The sequence below is a fragment of the Rhinolophus sinicus genome, linkage group LG04, assembly GCF_036562045.2.
Source record: "Rhinolophus sinicus isolate RSC01 linkage group LG04, ASM3656204v1, whole genome shotgun sequence".
NCBI lineage: Eukaryota > Metazoa > Chordata > Mammalia > Chiroptera > Rhinolophidae > Rhinolophus > Rhinolophus sinicus.
Genome location: NC_133754.1, coordinates 118,931,716 through 118,951,250, shown reverse-complemented (window position 1 = coordinate 118,951,250; position 19,535 = coordinate 118,931,716). Strand labels below are relative to the sequence as shown.

Genomic DNA, 19,535 nt, shown 5'->3' with positions numbered 1-19,535 from the left:
AGTTTGGAGTGCTAATGATATCTGGTAGAGAAGGCCATAGGTAATTAAAGATATAGACTGGGTCAATGGATAAATCTGGAAGTACCTGTATACAAGTGATAGTTGTAATCAGTGAGATAGATGAGACAGCAGAACCAGACAAAGTAAGAAGAAAGTTTTTGAATATCCATATTTGACGGTGCAGGGAGAGGCGCAAGAAAAAGGGCCAGTAAATGAGAAGTAAAATAGCAAGCAAAAAGAAAAATCTATAAATTAATTTAACAAGAAATATGTTAGATCTAAAATGGTATTACTGAAGTATATAAAATATTATTGAGGAATATTTAATAAACATACTTATAAGAAGATGTGATGCTCCTGGGTGGTAAGACTGAATATTTAAAGAATATTTACAGGTACCAAGTTTCCTCAAATTAAATGCAATGCTGATCAAAATACCAACAGGACTTTCCTAGCAATTTGATAAAATATTACAAAGTCTATGAGAACAGTTAACTATTTCTTTCAAAACATAACACCCAGATAATCTAAAGGAAAATACTGACAATTTTAAATGCAATGAAAATATAAACAGTCAGCCACAGAAAAGTGGTAAAAGAATGCCAGATTACCCAAAAATAGTATGGTTAGCTCATCAGTTCATCAGAAACAGGTAATTTTTTAAAAAAATTAAAGTTTATTGGGGTGACAATGGCTTGTAAAGTTACGTAGGTTTCAGGTGTACAGTTCTATAATCCATCATCAATATATCACATTGTGTGTTCACCACCCAGAGTCAGTTCTTTCATCACCATATGTTTGATCCCGGGAAACAGGTAATTTAAAGTACAATCAACATTAATAAATACTAAGGAAGTTTCTCATCAATTTGAGTAGTTTTCAGATATACAGGTTTGATCTTAGGTAGGGTGAGGGTCTAATAGTAGTATCAGCTGGGGTAAACATCTGGCCCTTTGGGTTTTTGTGAAGATTAAATGAAATAATATATTTAAAGTGCTTAGCAATGTGCTTGGCACAAAGCAAGTACTCAGTATGTCCACAGCTATTCTTATTACGTGGCAAATCCCATCTACTTTTCAGATGAGGAGCTTGAAGCTCTGATAATGTACACATGTCCAACAGGAGTTGGCAGAGTAAGAACTAAAATCCAGAAATCCCCTGAGGTCATCAAGCTATTTTTAAACACTAATAAGTTTTTGGTCCTCTTTTACTATGCCCCCACGACTGCGTAGGGTAGATAGAGCAGGGACTCAAGAAAAAGTGAAGGAAAAATACAAATTCAACATCTCTTTGCTATTTTTCTGTAGGTTCTTTTATGCCATCTGGTCCAGTTATAATTTATGTCCTGCTTAAAAGTTAAAATGGTGCACAGCCCATTTAGTTGCAGTTCTCTAAAACAAAAATGCAGAATCTACATTCTTGTTCAACTCTTCCCTTCTATATAGTGGGTATGCTCTCTTTAACAATAAAAGCAGTGCCCTCCTTTTGCTATGTTAAGCATTAACTATTAAGACTACACATCCTAAACATTACTAAATACATACTACATATTTAGTAACATTTGAAACTCAGCAATTTTAAAAAAACCCACATAAAATGGCTCCTAAAAGAACTGTTTAGAATCCTTCTAGTTAACAGTCACATAGTGTAATGGAGTTACAAACACATCTTCCACCAGAGGGCTTTTGCTTTGGATACAATCCTTTTGGGGAATCTAGTGTGAGCAATATGGATACTTAGCATCTATCTGGCATTCAAAGGGGGGATCAGGAAAGATGGCAGCTAAAAAGTCAAAGCATCCACAGAATATTTAACATACAAGCTTTCCCCTTCCTCCATGGAGCAAAAGCCTGTGACACTCTGATGGACAATAAGATGATTATTAATAACCCAAAGTAACTAGGGCTTTATTACTTCTCAAAAATAAGTAAGTAAATAAATGCTCAATTTATGTAAAGTCTTAATTATTACATCTAACTACAATTCTTTGAGCAATATATTGACCTCGATAAAGGGAATGAATCCTTCTTACCAATTTAAAATACATTGAATTTCACCACCCAGTTTTTATTATTAATAAATTTTCATTTTACATAATTGAAAACAAAAATATTTATTGAGATTTAATTTTAATTGCAATAAATCTACAAATTAATTTGGAAATCATTTAAATTTATAAAATTTCATCTTCCCATGCAGGAAATGGCTTTTCATACCCATTTATCTTCTTGCATGCCTATCAATAACGCTTTGGTTTTTCTCCACAACACTCCACGTGTCTTAGTACAGTTAACTGTATGTATGTTTTATACTTGTGACATCAAAACTTTTCCCATCATATTTTCTTGCTTGTTTTTAATAGTATACAAGGTAAAGATGACAAAACAACTTAACTATTGAAACAAATCATGTTTTTCTAACAAGTAATCAGAATTTCAACTATGGCCATTATTCATTCAGCACATTTCTTGAATTCCTATCATACAAGGCAGTGAAAACAAATGACATGGAGACCTCAATATGTAGTTGGAAAAACAAATCAAGGTTGAACTGTGGAAAGTTTGAGAATAGAGGACAATGAGATCAACAGGTGAGCCTAGAAGAAAAGGAAGGATACCACCTGTATGACCAAAGAAAAATGATAAACATATGCAGGAGTATCACTGAATGAGAGGGTGAAGGGGGCCTGAAAGTCGAAGGAGTTCAGAATATATGCTTAAAGCAATACATATAGAAGAGAGGATTTTTCCTTCTATAGAAGTTATTAACTGATAAGCCATTTCCAAGTAAATTTGAAGTTTTAAAGAGCGATGTGAGAAAATTAGTTTTTTATTGGAATTTAAAAATTATAAATACCAAACAATTCTGAAATATTAAAAAAAACTTTTAGATATTTTTATTAAAAGGAAGTGAGAACTCTGAAATTTAATAATTACCCTTACTTCTAAAATTATAGAGAAAACAAGATTGGTGTCTCCAGCAATCTCATACATTTGGAAACCAGCATTAGATACTATATTGAGTTCTAAGACATCTACCACTCTTTTCCTTAATGGCTTTCACAGGACACATTCCCACATAGATATAGTAAAACTCTGTATTTATGTAATGGTTTTTGAGAGGCTCCTTGAAATGTCTTATTATCCCTCACCATATCCCTGTCAGATAAATAAGGAAAAGGGGCCATTTTCTCCATTTTACAGATGAGACCATCAAGACACTTATTTCAATGACTTGCAGGAGACACTAAGCATATTCATGATGAAAAGACCAAAAATATTCCGATTGCTAGGCATCTTACTAAGAGGATACTTCTCATTCTTTTCTTATATGCCTAGCTCTATCCTTTCTATTTGTTTTCCTATAATTGTCAATGTTAATATTTAATGTTTATACCAGGGGTGCCAAAAAATGTATACACATGATTTGTATTCATCTTTTCGATATATATTGAGTATTACAATTTTAATACAGCTTTTTCCTTTCTCGAAATGTGTATACATTTTTTTTTTGGCACCGTCTGTATTTAAAGTAAAAAAAAAAAAAAAAAAAATTAATAGACATATTATCCTTACATTCTCAAGTCTAAAGCCCATGCTAATAGAGAATACTATAAAATCATTTCTCTTCTGTAGGGCACCTTTTCCATGGTGGGGGGGACTGAAAGGTAATGTTAGTTGGAGAGAAGGCTGTGTCAATTCAATTGCTGCGAATATTAATAATAACTACTCACCCATTTCAATGTGAATACCTGGAGTCATCCAAACTTGGAATGATCTCTTTAGTCTTTACAATTCCATAATCAAGACAATAAATTAAGTGCTTATACGTCTCATAAGAGAGGCAGTGTGACTTTTAAAATATATGTGTGTCATTATCTCTACTGACATAAACAACATATATATTATATTATCCTAATCTCTTTGTCCTCTGCCCCATCTCTTGTAAAAATGATATATGACCTAATTCACTGAACAACTTGAGTGAGTTTGGCCAGCTAAACATACCACCCACTTCCTATTTGAAAATGTTTTGATATTACAAAGGCTATTTCAGTCTTACATCAAATTATCAGAAGCTTAGGAGTACCTGGCATGATGACATTGCTATTAGGGAGATATTTGGGAGCAAAGAAAGGGCACTCCCAAAGACTGAATACAAAGGTCTATGGGAAATCATGCAATCTACACATATATAAAGGCCTGACTTGATTAAGAAGGAAAAATAAAGTAATATTTATCATTATAGAATAGGACAGTGAGTGTGAGTTTGATCAGTAGGGTCACTTCCATTTATTATTTATTAACAGTCCCTAAACACTAGCATTTAACCATGCTCGTTTTGAAAAATAACAGTTTTTATAAACAAACTAGAATTAGAGATCAGTCCTCAGTCAACTTTTGGAATCCCAAGCTGAGATAGTTATTATTCATCTAAGTCATCTACGAAAAGAGTAGCAAAATAGTAAACTTTCTAGAATTACTAAAGACTAGATTGTCATTTAGAACACTTCCTTTCCCTCCCCACCCCAGACACGTACCCACACAAATGTGCACAGTCATAGATTTACTTAGATGATTTCAGGGAAGATATATTTTAGGAAAAATAAAAAGCCAAGTATATTTTACTTTGTGAAATTGAAATGCTTTTTAATAGTTTATAGAGTCAGATTCATTTTGGTTCCTGTGGTTATTTTAGTCATAGTTTTATCCTAAACCCTTAAAGGTCTTAAAGTTTTATCCTAAACCCTCTAGAGTAATTAAACCTAGAAATGTACATTTCTTCTGGTGAAAATATACTTTTATGCCGAAATAAAGTTTAATATATTTGATGTGCTCAGTCTAGTATTTGAGTTTGGATCAGCATATTAATCTTCATTATTTAAATTTCTCTGATAACTGTGGCTAGAAATGTGTTTATTGAGCTCATGGCAACTGGATTGAAATAAAAATTATTTAAAACAAAGAATAAAAGAAGAAACAAAAGCAATAAGACAGTCTTTCTTTAGTTTTTTTTTCTTTCTTTTTTTTCTTTTTGTAATCATGTGCTATACAAAGAAGGTTCCTTAAATTAATGGGCCGGAAGAGACTTTTCTGGATTGAAGTAAGCTGATTGAATAATCAAATTCCACAGCCTAATGGAAATAATAAACCTCCTAAAATCCAACCTCGGAAAAAAACAAATCCACTTGAGTTTTATTGGAGAGAATTTTATATCAGTGCTAAATGAGATGGCAAGCATGCATGAATAATTATTTTTACTTACTGTTCTCATTAAAGAAAAAAAATGAGTTATCATTCTCTTAGTCAGAAGTAAAAATTCTTCTCCTATCATTACCATTAACTTGACTTATTTTATATTAAAAAAAGAAATCCTTTTAAATTCTTTCTTGAAGTCATAGAAGAACCAGGCAATTTTAATCAAACAAAAGGGAGGATACCACCTTTTCTTTGATCAAACTATTATCTTAACTTTTAAACAAAAGTACTACACATATTTTTATGGGAGGAGAAACAATGAGGTGCCATGACTATTATCCTTCACTTCAACATTCATTTTCAGATGTGACTATAAAGAAAATGTTTTGCTATCTCACCAACACCAAAGGACTGACTATTGCTTAAGAGTGAATAAAACTCACCCCCCATGTTTTTATGTACCTTACAATTGAGTGGTTAAGAAAGTAATGGGTTTGGGATTTCTGGATGTTAGTAACATCCTCTGAATTCTCATTACACAAATGACCTCCATCACTATTTTCAAAATATGCAGAATTCTGCTTCAGGAAAGGTAAAGTAAATGTATTTTCCCCTAATTCTCCTACTAAGTACAACTAAAACCCCGTAAAAGAAACATAAGAGTCTGAAAGGTAGAGGGAAGGCCGCCTGACTGGGAAATTTAAACCCATGGTGAGGTCTCTGGGTTTTCTTTTGACCTCATATATTCCAGACTTGGAGCTGAAAAGTCAGCAACACAGAAACACCAACAGAGGCAGAGAATACAAAGCACCCACCCATTCCCCTAAAGTCTGCTTTGTAGTGAAAGGACCAGGAAAGGAGCAGTTTTGCTAGGCAGAAAACATAGAAAATAACCGCTCTACTCCAGCCAAAATCTGTGGCCCCCCACCTTCACGCCTGCCACCAAAAGCTAGTGGGGAGCCAAGGCTTACAACCTTGAAAGACTGTACGAGGCACCCCAACACCCTCAAAAGAGCAGTGTCAGAGAAGGTCAAGTAGGGAGCTGAGACTTTCATCCCTGCCTGTCAGTAATGAGGTGCTATTGGAGGCCACAATGGGGAGTCTGCACTTCCACTTCCACCTGGCAGTAATGAGGTACCCCTCCTGCTCCCCTTTCAGGGAGTGTCTAAGGGGGACTAGTGAAAAGTCAGGACTTTCACCACTACGCAGTGTTGACATGGCCAGTCCCGCCATCTTGTCAGTGGAGACCAAGTGAGAAGCAAGAGCTCCCATCCCACTTTGCAGTAAGAGGAACTCTCCCCCTCAGGTGTCAATGTAGGCTAAGTGCGGAATGTGGATTTCATCCCTCCCTGGCAGTAAGGAGGTACTCTCTCTCTATGTAAGGGTAAATACAATTTTAAAAGGAAAATTATTAACTTTTTCCCTGATACACAAAGGGAAAGAGCCTTTTCTTCTCCTCTCACCATTTCTGAATTTACTTTAAAAATTGTAATTGTGATTTCTTTCTCTGCCCCTTTGAGATATATGTAAATCTTCTTAAAGCTAAATAAGCCTGTTATCAGTTTTAAAACCCAGGAATCTTTTTTTTTTCCCACAAGGACCTGGGAGCCATCTCTTTGAAATATAATCCTCAAAGAAGATAGCACCCCTATCTCCCAGTTTCCACGGAAGGGTAGGAGGCTAAATTTCTCAGGTAATGGCAAAAGGAACCCTCGTCCTAAACATATGAGTTTAATTTTCATTTGGACAAAGGCAATTAGTAAACATAGATAGTCACCCTAGTTACCGGGTTAGTTAAGGATGTTAACTACCCTTGCATGAGGATTAGTTATCGTTTATCCTGAAAATGTGTATGTAATGGATTATAGCTGTCTGGCTATAAAAAGGGTAGGGTTTCTGTGGGAACAGAGCAAGGAGTGCAGTTTCCAGGCTCTCGGCCTCACGTGGAAAGGTGCTGGCTCAGGTAGTAAATGGCCATAAACTGTGATTGGATGGCCATCAGCTGTGGCTAGTTGGCTGTCAGCTATAACCAGTGAGCCAATGGCCAGTAATATAACTGCTGTGGCTACGCTAGCAGGAAATGGGGGCTAGCAAGAAGATGGTGGCTGAGCTAGTAAGGGTGGAGTGTGGATTGTGGATCCTGTGGCTCCTGCTTCCTGTGTTTCTAACCCAGCCGCCAGCGAGACTATAGGGGTATGACTTCCCTATCTATGGCTCTGTGGGTGTTCCTTTTTGCCCTCACCATGTCCTGCTTTTTTATGTGGGGAGCAGGACCAGAGACCCTGCATGACACCACCCCGCATGATAGCTTCTTTCTGTCTTTGCCTTCTCTTCAGTGGATGGCCTGTGATGTGCATCATATTCTGCTTTAACGCTTATTCAGGGATAGAATTATTTCCTTTCTCTTCTACCTTTATGGAGAACTTTTCTGGGTTGGTAGATTTTATTTTGAATTATATTTCCCCAAGAAAGCAAAATGGCTATATTAATATGTTGACATATATTAATATATTATATATTTGTATATAATATATATGCAATATAACAATCTATAATACATAGTATATTAATAATAGCTAGAGATAAATTTTAAAAAATCAGAGACAGAGGGACATTATATAACAAAAAAAGGTCAATTCTTTAAGAAGATACAGCAAGGTTGTATATCTGAAATTGTTCTCACTGGGAAAGTAGAAGGAAGGAATATTGGAGAGAAATTTAGGAGGTGTCGATTCTTATACAAGTTCTGTCACTAAACAGCTATGTGACCTTGGACAATTCACTTAATCTCCTTGAGGCTCAGTTTCTCTATTTTCTGTAAAATGTGGACTTAGATAGATGATCCACAAGATTCCTTCCACTCAGGAATTCTAGATCTCTCTGAGATCATGAATTTGTATATTCTGGAAATAGATGTTTTTCAGAACAAGAACAAACATTTGTAATAATAATTTTAAAATGGATTTTTTATGTTCCTAAAGAACATCTGAAGTGGTTTATACAGAGACTATTATTCTATACATGGAATGGAGGTTAAGATATGATAGTAAAAAAAAAAAATTAAAACCATATTGGAAACATCTTACTCTGAGAATAGCATACCATTTAAAAATGTTTTTAGAATACACTAAATTGTACTCCTAAACCTAACGCCCAAATTCACAAATGAACATATAAATTATTTTAAAATAGGAACTATGGTTGAAAGAATTCAGCAGATCATATTTTCACCCTAAGCTAATATTATTCTGACCTTGAATCATGAGTCATATTTTGAGACAAAATCCAGTCAAGTCAGAGCAATCTGGGAAAATATATACTGTATTTTATACATATATATATATATATATATATATATATATATATATATATATATATATATAGTGCATATAGTATGCAGCATAATAGCATCAGAAAATATTAAACTATAAAAGCCTTAGAAATGATATCTTTCAACTCCTACATTTTACTAGTGAATAAATTAATAACAGAGAGTTAGAAGAGGGCAAAGGGGGTCAAATATACATATGGTGATGGAAGAAATGACTCACACAATGTGATATATAGATGATGTATTACAGAATTGTACCCTCGAAACCTATGTAACTTTACTAACCATTGTCACCCAAATTTTAAAATTCAATTAAAAAATTATTTTAATTAAAATTAAATTTTAAATTTAACTTAAAAAAAGAGAGTTATATCATGAGTAGTAATAGTGCAAGATGAGGGGACCCTAGTATTTGATTATGCCTGTGTGGAGACTACCATGAATACAGCCAAGTCATAATGTAGACTGGGCATTAATTTAGAGTATTCTTAATAGACAGCCTCAATTTCCCCAGATTCAAAATAAATAAACGAAAGAAGCCAATATTTGAAGAACAATACTTTTTAAAAGCTTCCTGTTGAAATGAAAGGTAAGCAACAAGTATTTTTAAAGCAATTATCAAATCGAACTTCCTCATGCTAAAAAAAATAGTTATTATTTTCTGCAATAAACAAGTGAGAAAAATAAAGCAGAGAAAAATTAACAGATGTTTTCAACTCATTATAGGGCATATATTGATTTTCATGGGGTATTAGAACAGATGCACATCTCTTTTTATGAAAAGACACTTTCGTTAAATCTTGAAAGTGCGCTCGCTGTAGGATATTGACAGGTGCCCAATGAGAAAGTCTGTCAACCTGCAGTTTTTGACCACTTAACTCCACAGGACACTGTACTAAACACAATGAGATGTCACAAAAGAGATGACAGGCATGCCCTGTGACCTTGTGGAAATTAAAAACAAAGACTAGTGCATCCAATTATTTTAGAATTTATAATAATCTGTCATAGTAGGTGAGCAAGAAAACTTTCTTATTCCTTCACTCAGTCAAGAGGTAAATATTCCAAGAGGTAAGTATATTCTAGGTATTTTCAGCAAGAAGCTAAATGATTCTTCTTACTTGCATTATATTTTTGTTACCATGCTTTAGTAGTTCCTCCTGGAAATTAAATAAATGTTAAGTAAAGAAAATCTTTTCTCAAATTCAAATGACAAAACTGATTAAGATGGTAGGAGTTAAAATCTCAGAGTTTAGAAGCAGTCTCATCTGGGTCCAGATGGCCTGGGGGTCTAACATCCCCTCCTGGTCTGAGGTCTCAGTTTCCTCACTTGTTAAACTGGGATTATAAAAGGCTAATCTCAGAGCATAACTGGGTAAATTAAGTATAATATATACAAGGGCTTGGCATACTTCCTAGTACATCACAGTTGCTTCGTATATTTTACCTATTGTTAACTTTAATATTAAGACTACTGTTATTTCTAAAATTTGTCAGAACATATGAAAGAACATTGGTATGTTGGTGCTGTTTCCACTGCATTGTTGGAATATGGCATGAAATAGCATTAAAAAAATAACAAAAATGTGCACAAAGGTTGCCCCTAACTACTTTCTCTCAAATATTTCTTAATATACTATATGCAGTTTTTCAGAGCAGAGACTACTTTAGGGCATTTGATATATCTGCCTAGATGAAGGATAGACACATATGTATTTATTTCACATTTAGTGCAAAGAATTTATCATCATGACACTCAATGAAAAAAAAATCTCACAGTTCGTAGCAATTGATAGCTTTTAGCTGTACTTTAAATCCCATGAGAGGGCTCACTTCTATCATAGCCATCGTTTAACTTATTTATAAAGGTGCCAGGGAAGCTGTCCTTTTACTGAAAGACAATTTTGGCTATAAGATTAAGTTCCCCATAGGCTGTCACTCAAAAAACTACCATTTCACAAGCAATCAATAAGACCACCAAATCCAATATATAAATTTATGTAAAACCTAAATGTACTAGAGTTCTTCATTTATTAGAGGCCCTCCATTATTTATGTTGGGAAATGATACTTCTTCCTCTCCATTTTATGTCAAAGTGGTTGCAAAAATAGATTTATATACAGCCCAAGGGAATCCATTTTTTTTTTGGTTGTACTTAGCACTCAAAATTACTTAGCTATTTCTAGACTTAGAGTAACATCTGTACAGGTGTTACAGTATCCCCTCACTGGGAACCTCATTCTTGCTCTTCTCTTGTGATTCAGATCTTACCCTCGTGGAGAGCAGTACTCTACAATGACAAACATGAGCCATTTTCCTTGCGTTGAAACTCCGCTCTACCACTTATTAGGTAAATATCCCGAGGCAAGTTCTAAAGCACTCGAATTCTCAGTTACTTTTCCCATAAATTAGAATTATTGTGAGGATATTAAAATATGATGTGTGTAAAGTATTTAGTAGAATGTCTCATATTTGGAATGCATTTGATAAACATTATTATTTTATTATTATGACTATCCTTCAAGTTATATAGCTCAGACACCATCTCTCCCATGAAACTCTTATTGACCTGCTGAATGTAGTGAGATAAACATTCACCTTTGACTTAGCTTTACATGAAATTCTGTGCTGACGTAGAATAATATTGAATATGAACTATAATATATATATATATATATATATATATATATATATATACATATATATGTATATATATGGTCACGGGATGCAGAGTATAGCATAGGGAATATAGACAATGGTACTGCAACAGTTATACACGATGTTAGACGGGTAGATTGGATGGGTTATCACTTTGTCAGGGGTGTAAAGGTCTACCTAGTATGTAGCTTTGTACACCTGAAACTAATTAAAAACATTGGACATATTGAAAGGAAATCACATAGCTTTACAGAATCAAAGGATAAATTTGTCATAAATAGATAAATAATGGCAAAGTAGTTAAAATTAAATAAACTTTTTTTAAAGCTGAAAAAAATTCTGTGCTGGTTCTCCAATTTGGCAAGTTCCTTGACTTTGCATCTCATTTCCAAGTCTGTAGGTAATAATAACTAAATGTGATCGTATATGCAATCTGCTCTCTCTACAAAAGGCAAAAGTTGGACTTCTGCTGTTTTCTTAGACAAAATTTCAACGTCCTGAGAAAAATTTTTATCTCAATGGATTACAAATGTTATCACTTATCATGCTTTCCAGCTAGAACAGAGCAGTAGCTTTTACTGTGTACTCCTTGCACCCTTAGAATGATACGCAAATCTACAGAAACTGTGAACAAAAATGTGCATGATCAGATACGCATCTGCATTTTTCTGAGGGCATGTTTCAGATCTTTTATTAGATCTTCAAAGGGGTCTATAATCCAACACAGAAAGGTATTAACCCCTGATTTAGAGACAGATCTGTGACCCAGCCCCACCTGAAGAGACTTCTTGGTTTTCATTTTATAAGCTATCCTCACCCCTTGCTTCATTTTTCTGTTTTTGGTTTCTTAATGCTCACATTCCCTTTCATAAACAAAATGCACTTCACCCTACCCATTTCCAAAACATGGCAGGTTCATGTTAGTTCCTTTATTCTCAATATACCTGAACTTTTGATTTAATTTTTAAGAGTACTTCTCTTTATTTAACAAATACGAATTTGGTGTTTTCTTTATGCCATAAAGGGTTCTAGGACCTGGGGACTTAAAATTAGATAAGACAGGCAAGGTTTCTGTTGCCCTGACAGCTTTGTTTACTAATACAATAGTCAGAAATTAAACAAATAATTAGATTAAGTAATAGATTTATAATATAATTTCAAATAGTGCCATGCAGAAAATGAAACAAGATAATGGGATAAGATTGATAGGGGCATGGTACATTCCATAGTTTCACTGAGAAAGTAATGTTTGAGCACAGACATAAAATAATATAAAGCAGCCAGCCAGGAGAAGGGGAAAAAAAACATTCCAGAGAACAGCAAGCACCAAAGAGCAATATTTACATAGTTGAGAAACTGAAACAATTCATTACAATTACAATAAAAAGTAAAAAATTTTAATTGTTTTAGACTGAAAGGCAATATTTTATTCTTATTGTAGAAAATTTGGAACATACAGAAAAGTATAAAAGTAAAATAAACACTTCACATAAAATTTTTGGAAAACTTTGGTATTTTGGTATATTTCCTTCCAGAATTTTTAGATAAATATGTAGAAAATGGAAAGGTATAAAATATCCTGCTGTGAATAATTTTTGTTCTTTTTTTCTATTTTTTTTTCCTTTATCAAAAGAAATATCTTTCTGGGTCATTAAAATTATTCATAATATTAATTGTTAATGGCTGCATATTATTCCGTCATACAAAGTATTATCTTGTATGTACTCAATCCCCATGCTGGATTTTCAGGTTGTTTTAATTTTTTTATTTTTTTTTTGCTGTGAAATAAATTTTGCAATCAATATTTTTATGGAAATATCTTTATCCTTATCTTTGTACAGTTTCCTGGATTGGAAGTCTGAAAGTAGAGTTTATTTTTATCTTAAATTTCAAAATAACGTAAAGCCTGTCTCAGGCTTTTAAACTCAATGCACATTAAATATGAGGTCTGGCAATTAAGTTCATGAACTTGTTGCACCGCTGTTGCTAACCTTTTTTTGATATCAGAGGGATTATGCATTATTAATTTGTACCAACTGGACAAACAGTTCACCAAGTTTACTATTTGGAAGTGCTGAAAAGGCTGCATGAAAAAGTTAGACAATCTGAACTTTTCACCAACAATTCATGGCTCTTGTACCACGACAATGCAGCAGTTGCCACAGCACTGTCTGTGAGGGAGTTTTTAGCCAGTAAAAAAATAACTGTATTGGAACACCCTCCCTACTCACCTGATCTGGCCCCCAATGACTTCTTTCTTTGCCCAAATGTAAAGGAAATACTGAAAATAAGACATTTTGAGAATATTCAGACATCAAGGGTAATACGATGACAGCTCTGATGGCCATTCCTGAAAAAGAGTTCCAAAATTGCTTTGAAGGGTGGACTAGGCACTGGCATCAGTGCGTAGCTTCCCAAGGGGAGTACTTCAAAGGTGACTGTAGTGATATTCAGCAACGAGGTATGTAGCACATTTTCTAGGATGAGTTCGCGAACTTAATTGTCTGACCTCATATAAAACAAAATCTTTAAAGAGCCTTTTTTAAAAGCTACCATTTGGTCTGTATCAGTCATATGTTTATACATTTATATGTTCATTGGACTTTTAAAAGAATTCATCAAGACAGGAGACCATTCTAGTCTGCAGGGGAGTTGTCATTAAAAGAGAAAGAACCCTTTGTGATTTAAAAGATGTCTTTAGTGAAAATGATCTCCTGGAGAATCACTATAATTATGACTACTGGGAGTCTCTAATTCAGAGTTTAGAAAGAAAATCTTGGTTTCCTTACAAGTCAGTAACAGAAAATTTCAAATGTAAGATAATGTTTTGGCAATGATATATCTATTGATATTTGTACTTACAGTTTTACTTTCAGCTATTTGATTTCCACATGTGTTTCAGCAACTCTCTCTGATCCTTATTTATTGTCTTACTATCTTGGCCTAGAGCTATTTCTGCCCAGTGGAGGAGCATCATCAATAAAGTATAAGATTTTATTAGGTTTATCCAACAAATGCTGATCTCTCCTGTTAGGTTTAATTTGTTGGTCTGTTATCACGGTTGTTTTAATACATCATTTAGTGACCTTTTCTTCTCTATATTGTAGAGCCCATGTAACATTAATCCTTTTATGTACTTACATTGAAGAATGAATTATTGATGTGTGATTGTCAATCCTGAAAATTATGGTGTCGTTGATTAATGTGTAGAAAGCAGACACAAAGCCAAACAACCACAGTGATACACTAGAAGCTACAGAATAACAAGTTCTATTTTTTTGTCTTCCATTAACTTGGAAGACCAACTTGAACAGGTAACTTAATCTCTTTCCTAAACAAATACACCCTTATGACGATGTATCTATGTTATCTGTCAAGTGGGAAAGATGGATTCCCCACATTGATTCTTTTTTTAGATGATGGAGTATGTGTCTAATCAAACTCATTTTAAAGCACTTCACAAATACAAAGGCTATGAAGATATTGAATAAAGTTGATATGTTCACTGTAATAAAAATGCTTCCTGAAAAATATATTTCTAACTAAGGGTTATAAGAAAAGAAAAAAATATCTCTTTTCCATCTTAAGAGAGGAATCACTCTTATGACTCTTACCTTATTTTTTCCAAGGGTGAGGACTGAGGCATAAATATAGAACTGTTGAAATAAACACACAATATCTAAAATTTAACCGACACCTTTTGTTGAGGGGGATCTGAGTTTGCCACCCCAATATATGCCTTTTTTAAGATACTGATTATTTTAACCTTGTTATTTTTAAGGAACAAAAGATTCAGGATAAACCTTTAACCTTCCCTCAAGAATTCAGATAGAGGACCTGCTCCAGGAAGGGAGCTATCATCGTAGATCACTATAGTTTAGGAACTAGGTGTGATAGGCTGCAAGGAATCTAGCCAGGCCCTTCAACCAAAGTTCTCTCTGTGTCCCATTGTTAAAGATGGACCAGCAAACATTTGTTTACCAAATATTTGCTTCTCCATCTCCATATGAATTGACTTCCTCCCCTTGGAAAATCCAAACTACAATTTCTCTTTTCTCTTTAGCTCAAGGTGACATACAAGCCTTAACTGCCAGAACTGTCCTTGGTCCTATATTCTTATGGAACCCCTGTATGTACATATCTAATAAATTTGGTTATTTTGTCCTGTTAAACTATTTCATTGTCAGACCGACCATAAGAACTAAGGATGGTAGAAGGAAAATTATTTTTCCCGTCCTACATTTCATACAAATATGTTAAAAGTCCATTACAGAAAACTGTGCTATCCTAAAAGTTATTGAAAACATACACACACGTCTAAGATCATTAGAAATGTGCAGCTCTTCCTTTAATATTCTGTTCAATTTAGCCTTCTTATGTACGCTTCATTAAAAATATCTCCTAAGATTTTTTTCTCAGTCTGTTGAGATGAACAGCTATATCACCAGAGAGCTTTTTCAGAGAGGTTTAGAAATAACTCTGAATTCTACAGCCTGACAGAAGCTGTGAACTACAACACGGAACATTTCTGATAGTCATTGGGGTATTCTTTTTTCCCCTTCTTATCTCTATGTTCACTGACTTGCCAACCATACCAAAGCTTATACAATGTGTATAAATCACATCCAAGAGGAATTGCTTGTGTTCTGAAGCCTGGAAGCCCAGGCATCCACGGTTTTGACTTTTCAAACAGTGCAGTGAATATTTTATAAGTTAAGAAATGTAAGTCTTAAGGCAAGAAAATCACAGGAGGATTGGTCCCATATCACCTTTATTTGTCTTTCTGGCAGATGTGTATGGGTTTTGTTTTTATTTTATTATTTACCATTTTTACCCTTTCCAGAATTAGTCTGTATACACGTGCAATGCATCGCACACCCTGATGAGAAAAGGCTTTGTTCAGGCTCTTGCCTGATGTTCCTAGACTTAGTACCAGAATCCTGACTTCATCTGTCACTTAGAATATGCACAATTTCTCTTTTATAATACCTACAGAAGTTCCTCAACTTGGGACTTAATGAGGATAAACTAAGAATTAGCTGAGATTAACTTGAACCAAAATATATGATTGTGGTAAGACATCACACACACACACACACACACACACACACTCAAGCTCTTTTAATTGAAAGCCCTAATTATTTTATTTTTCTTCTTTTTCTATGTGGTACTAGAAGAAGAACATGAAAATATTTCCCTTAACTTCCTGGAAAGTTTGGAGATTGATTTCTCCCAAGTCCTACATGAGACAGAATGATAATTTTGCTGGCTCTAACTTTGGAATCTGGATCTGGGAGCCACATAAGGTCTACTGGGGAAAGAAAAGGTTTTGAGAGAGAAGGGATAAAGGGAGGGGGAGAGAAGTACAGAAAGAAAGGGAGAAGGAGGGAGAGAGAGAGAGACTGATTTACTGAAGGAAACAAAGAGAAAAAGCATTTCATTAGATGAAAAGGAGTCCACTAGAGATAGATGGGGTGGGAAAGGGTATAAATCAGTCCTAAAATTCCAAGGGGAATTGTTCAAGAAGAGAAAGACTAGTGAGAGAAACTCAAAAAGAACCCAAAACAAGATGTTACCTGAAAGTCTAGAAGCCAAATGGTAGCTCAATTAAAATGTAGCAACCACCTGCTCCAATTAGATCAAGACTCATTTTCCTGAATCCGAAAAGTTGGCCCTTCCCCTCTGCACCAGTGACCACCATATCATAAATTCAAAATTATGACTGTCTTTTCCATAAATATTAGCAGGATGCCAGCAATAATGTCTCTTGTGGGCACCCCATTTTTAAGAAGCCCCAGGCACCTATAAGAGCAAGAATGAGCTGCGGTAGGATGAACTTACACAGAGGTAGGATGGACCTGACCTAAAAATACTTCAGACTCCATAAGCTCAGGAAGTGGATAGTGAAAACCCCAACAAATAATGAATGTGTTAACTGTCCTAAAAAATGAAAGTATGTATAATCACAAATATGAATGCTACATGGACTATTCAGAGATGGATCAGACGGCATTTTTATATATACACACATAAATTATGTTTTTAACTTGGGAATTGGTGAAGCACTCGGGCTGAACTGCCTAAGGGAACTATTATTGAAAATGTCTCTATCATCTGCTAAAGCTTTTCTCTGTTCTATATTTTTCCAAATCCTATTGTGATCTGTGTCAGAATGGTGACTGAAACAGAACTTTTTTTTTTAATTTGAAGAACTAATTGGATTTTTTGCATGTTTTTTTAAATTAAATTTACTGGGGTGACATTGGTTAATATTATATAGGTTTCAAGTATAAAGTTCAATAATACATCACCCTTATATTCCATTGTGTGCTCATCACCCGAAGTCTAGTCTCCTTGTCACCATGTATTTGAATTACCCTGAATTAGAACCATATATTTGAATTAACCTGAATTAGAACGTTTAATGCAAACTTGAGAGATTTCTTAGACTCTCTGTGTAAGATACTCAGATTTACTTTAAGAACAGTGTCTTATCACAGTTGAACCTGGACATTCAGTCTTGTGAGACAAACTCTTTGAAGGCGGACATGCTTTGCTGCCACTAGTAGTTGTGTTCCATCATATCAGGGTGTGGACCTGAGAGAGGCACACAGGTTCAGATCTTGGTGGTAGAAACATATATTCAATGAAATCTGCCCCAGAGAGTTCTCTCTCTTTGGCCAGATCTATACCTATAAGCTCTGGTAGAGATGTATTTATTTGTTTCTTTACTTATATAACGGCACCTCTGGAAATAACTGATGCCTTACTTCAGGGTAGCTTTTCCCTTAGTCTTACATTCTTCTACTGCAATGCAGTTGATGGTTTAGGTTTTATAAACCGACTAGGTATTCCATGATATGATAACTTCCATGTTGAATGCTCTCTCGGCAGAATTGAGACACTGTCAAAAATCCTATGTCACCATCAGAAATCTTCGGTCTGGTTGTTTAAGAATTTAATAACCTGATATGAGTAGCATACAGGTAAATACGTAACAAGTTACCTTAGACCTAACTGCTTTATCATTGGCACTCCTTAATGCTCCGTTATATATACCTCTAGAACTACACAAGATTAGGTTATTCTGTAAAAATAGATACAATTTCATATAATTTGATCCCTGTATAACATAGTAATTTATAAAATGGGAATTATGCATGTTCACAATGGCAAGCATAATAAGGGGAGTCCTTTCTACGGTGTTACATAAAAACGAAGACCAACCGAATTAAAAACTGTTTGAGCCAGAAGGAATTTTAAAATCTTCTAGGCGAAGATAATTATATTTTACTATTTTTTCCAACCATGCTTAATTCCTACCAGGAATAATGACATCACAAGTTACGAAGAAAGCTCATGGCGTTTCCGTCATATTTATAATATTTGATTCATTACCTCTGTTCTTGAATTTGAATCCAACAGGAATTCCCTCTGATACATAGGAGATTTGTATCCACAAAATCTCACTATAGTCAAATCTGAAAAAAAAACAAAATCTGGACATGTAGTCCTTTCTATGTTCCTAATAATACTACTTTAGGTTTCAAATTTCTTAATCAGACTAAAGAGTTGTCTTTTACTTTTTACTAGGTGAAAACAACCCCAAAACTAACCTGTCTTAGATGACAACATGTTACTCAAGCAAAGAACGATGCAATTGCCCAGTGATGGTAATTGTAGACTGCAGTATAGAAAATTAATATTTACTAAGCAATGGAAAATTTCATATGTTAAGTTGTTACTGTAACAATGTGTTTTATTATTAGAAGATATAGTTTAATGGGTACACTTTGGACTGGGTGTTAAAAGGTCACAAATTAATTTTCTAATTTGGCAACTGTCCTGCTGGGAATTATTAAGTGCTGGTGAACAAGGCACTTAATTGCTTCACTCTATCACTGTTGAAATATGAATGCTCAGATTTTAAAGGACAATTTGAATTATATATAAAATAAACCTATTTATGTTAAGATACCATGCAAAATTTAGAAAACAAAATATCCACCTGCACATCATCTGGGTAAGATCTTACTTTTAGGATAATTTAATCATCCTGTACCTGCTATTTTGTTTTTCTTTCTTTTTTTTTTTTTTAAATAGAAGCAAAATAGTACTTGCTTGTTTGACTTGCTATGAAGAATAGCTAAGATAATGCTTATAAACTACTTAGCAAGGTACTTGACTAATAATGCTTAGTGAATATTACTTCTACAATCTTTATTTATTATTTAAAATACTCTGCACAGGATGAAACTTTTTTTGATGTTGGGAATAACTGTCAAGAGAAACCATGGGCTCTGCTTACAGTTCTACTGTCTGTGAAGTAAATAAAGAAAAAAAAACGA

General features: G+C 34.3%; 1 protein-coding gene across 5 annotated transcripts in view; it reads right to left on the bottom strand.

The window, feature by feature from the left end:
• The window catches only part of LINGO2 (leucine rich repeat and Ig domain containing 2), a 1,139,090-nt gene that overhangs the window by 249,381 nt on the left and 870,174 nt on the right, over positions 1–19,535 (bottom strand). Inside the window, exon 7 of one of the 5 annotated variants that reach the window (XM_074330289.1) lies at positions 18,586–18,668. The exons of the other annotated variants lie outside the window; for them this stretch is intronic. The gene's annotated coding sequence lies outside the window, so the exon portion shown is untranslated. The remainder of the gene's footprint in view (positions 1–18,585; positions 18,669–19,535) is intronic. 5 annotated transcript variants of the gene reach the window in all.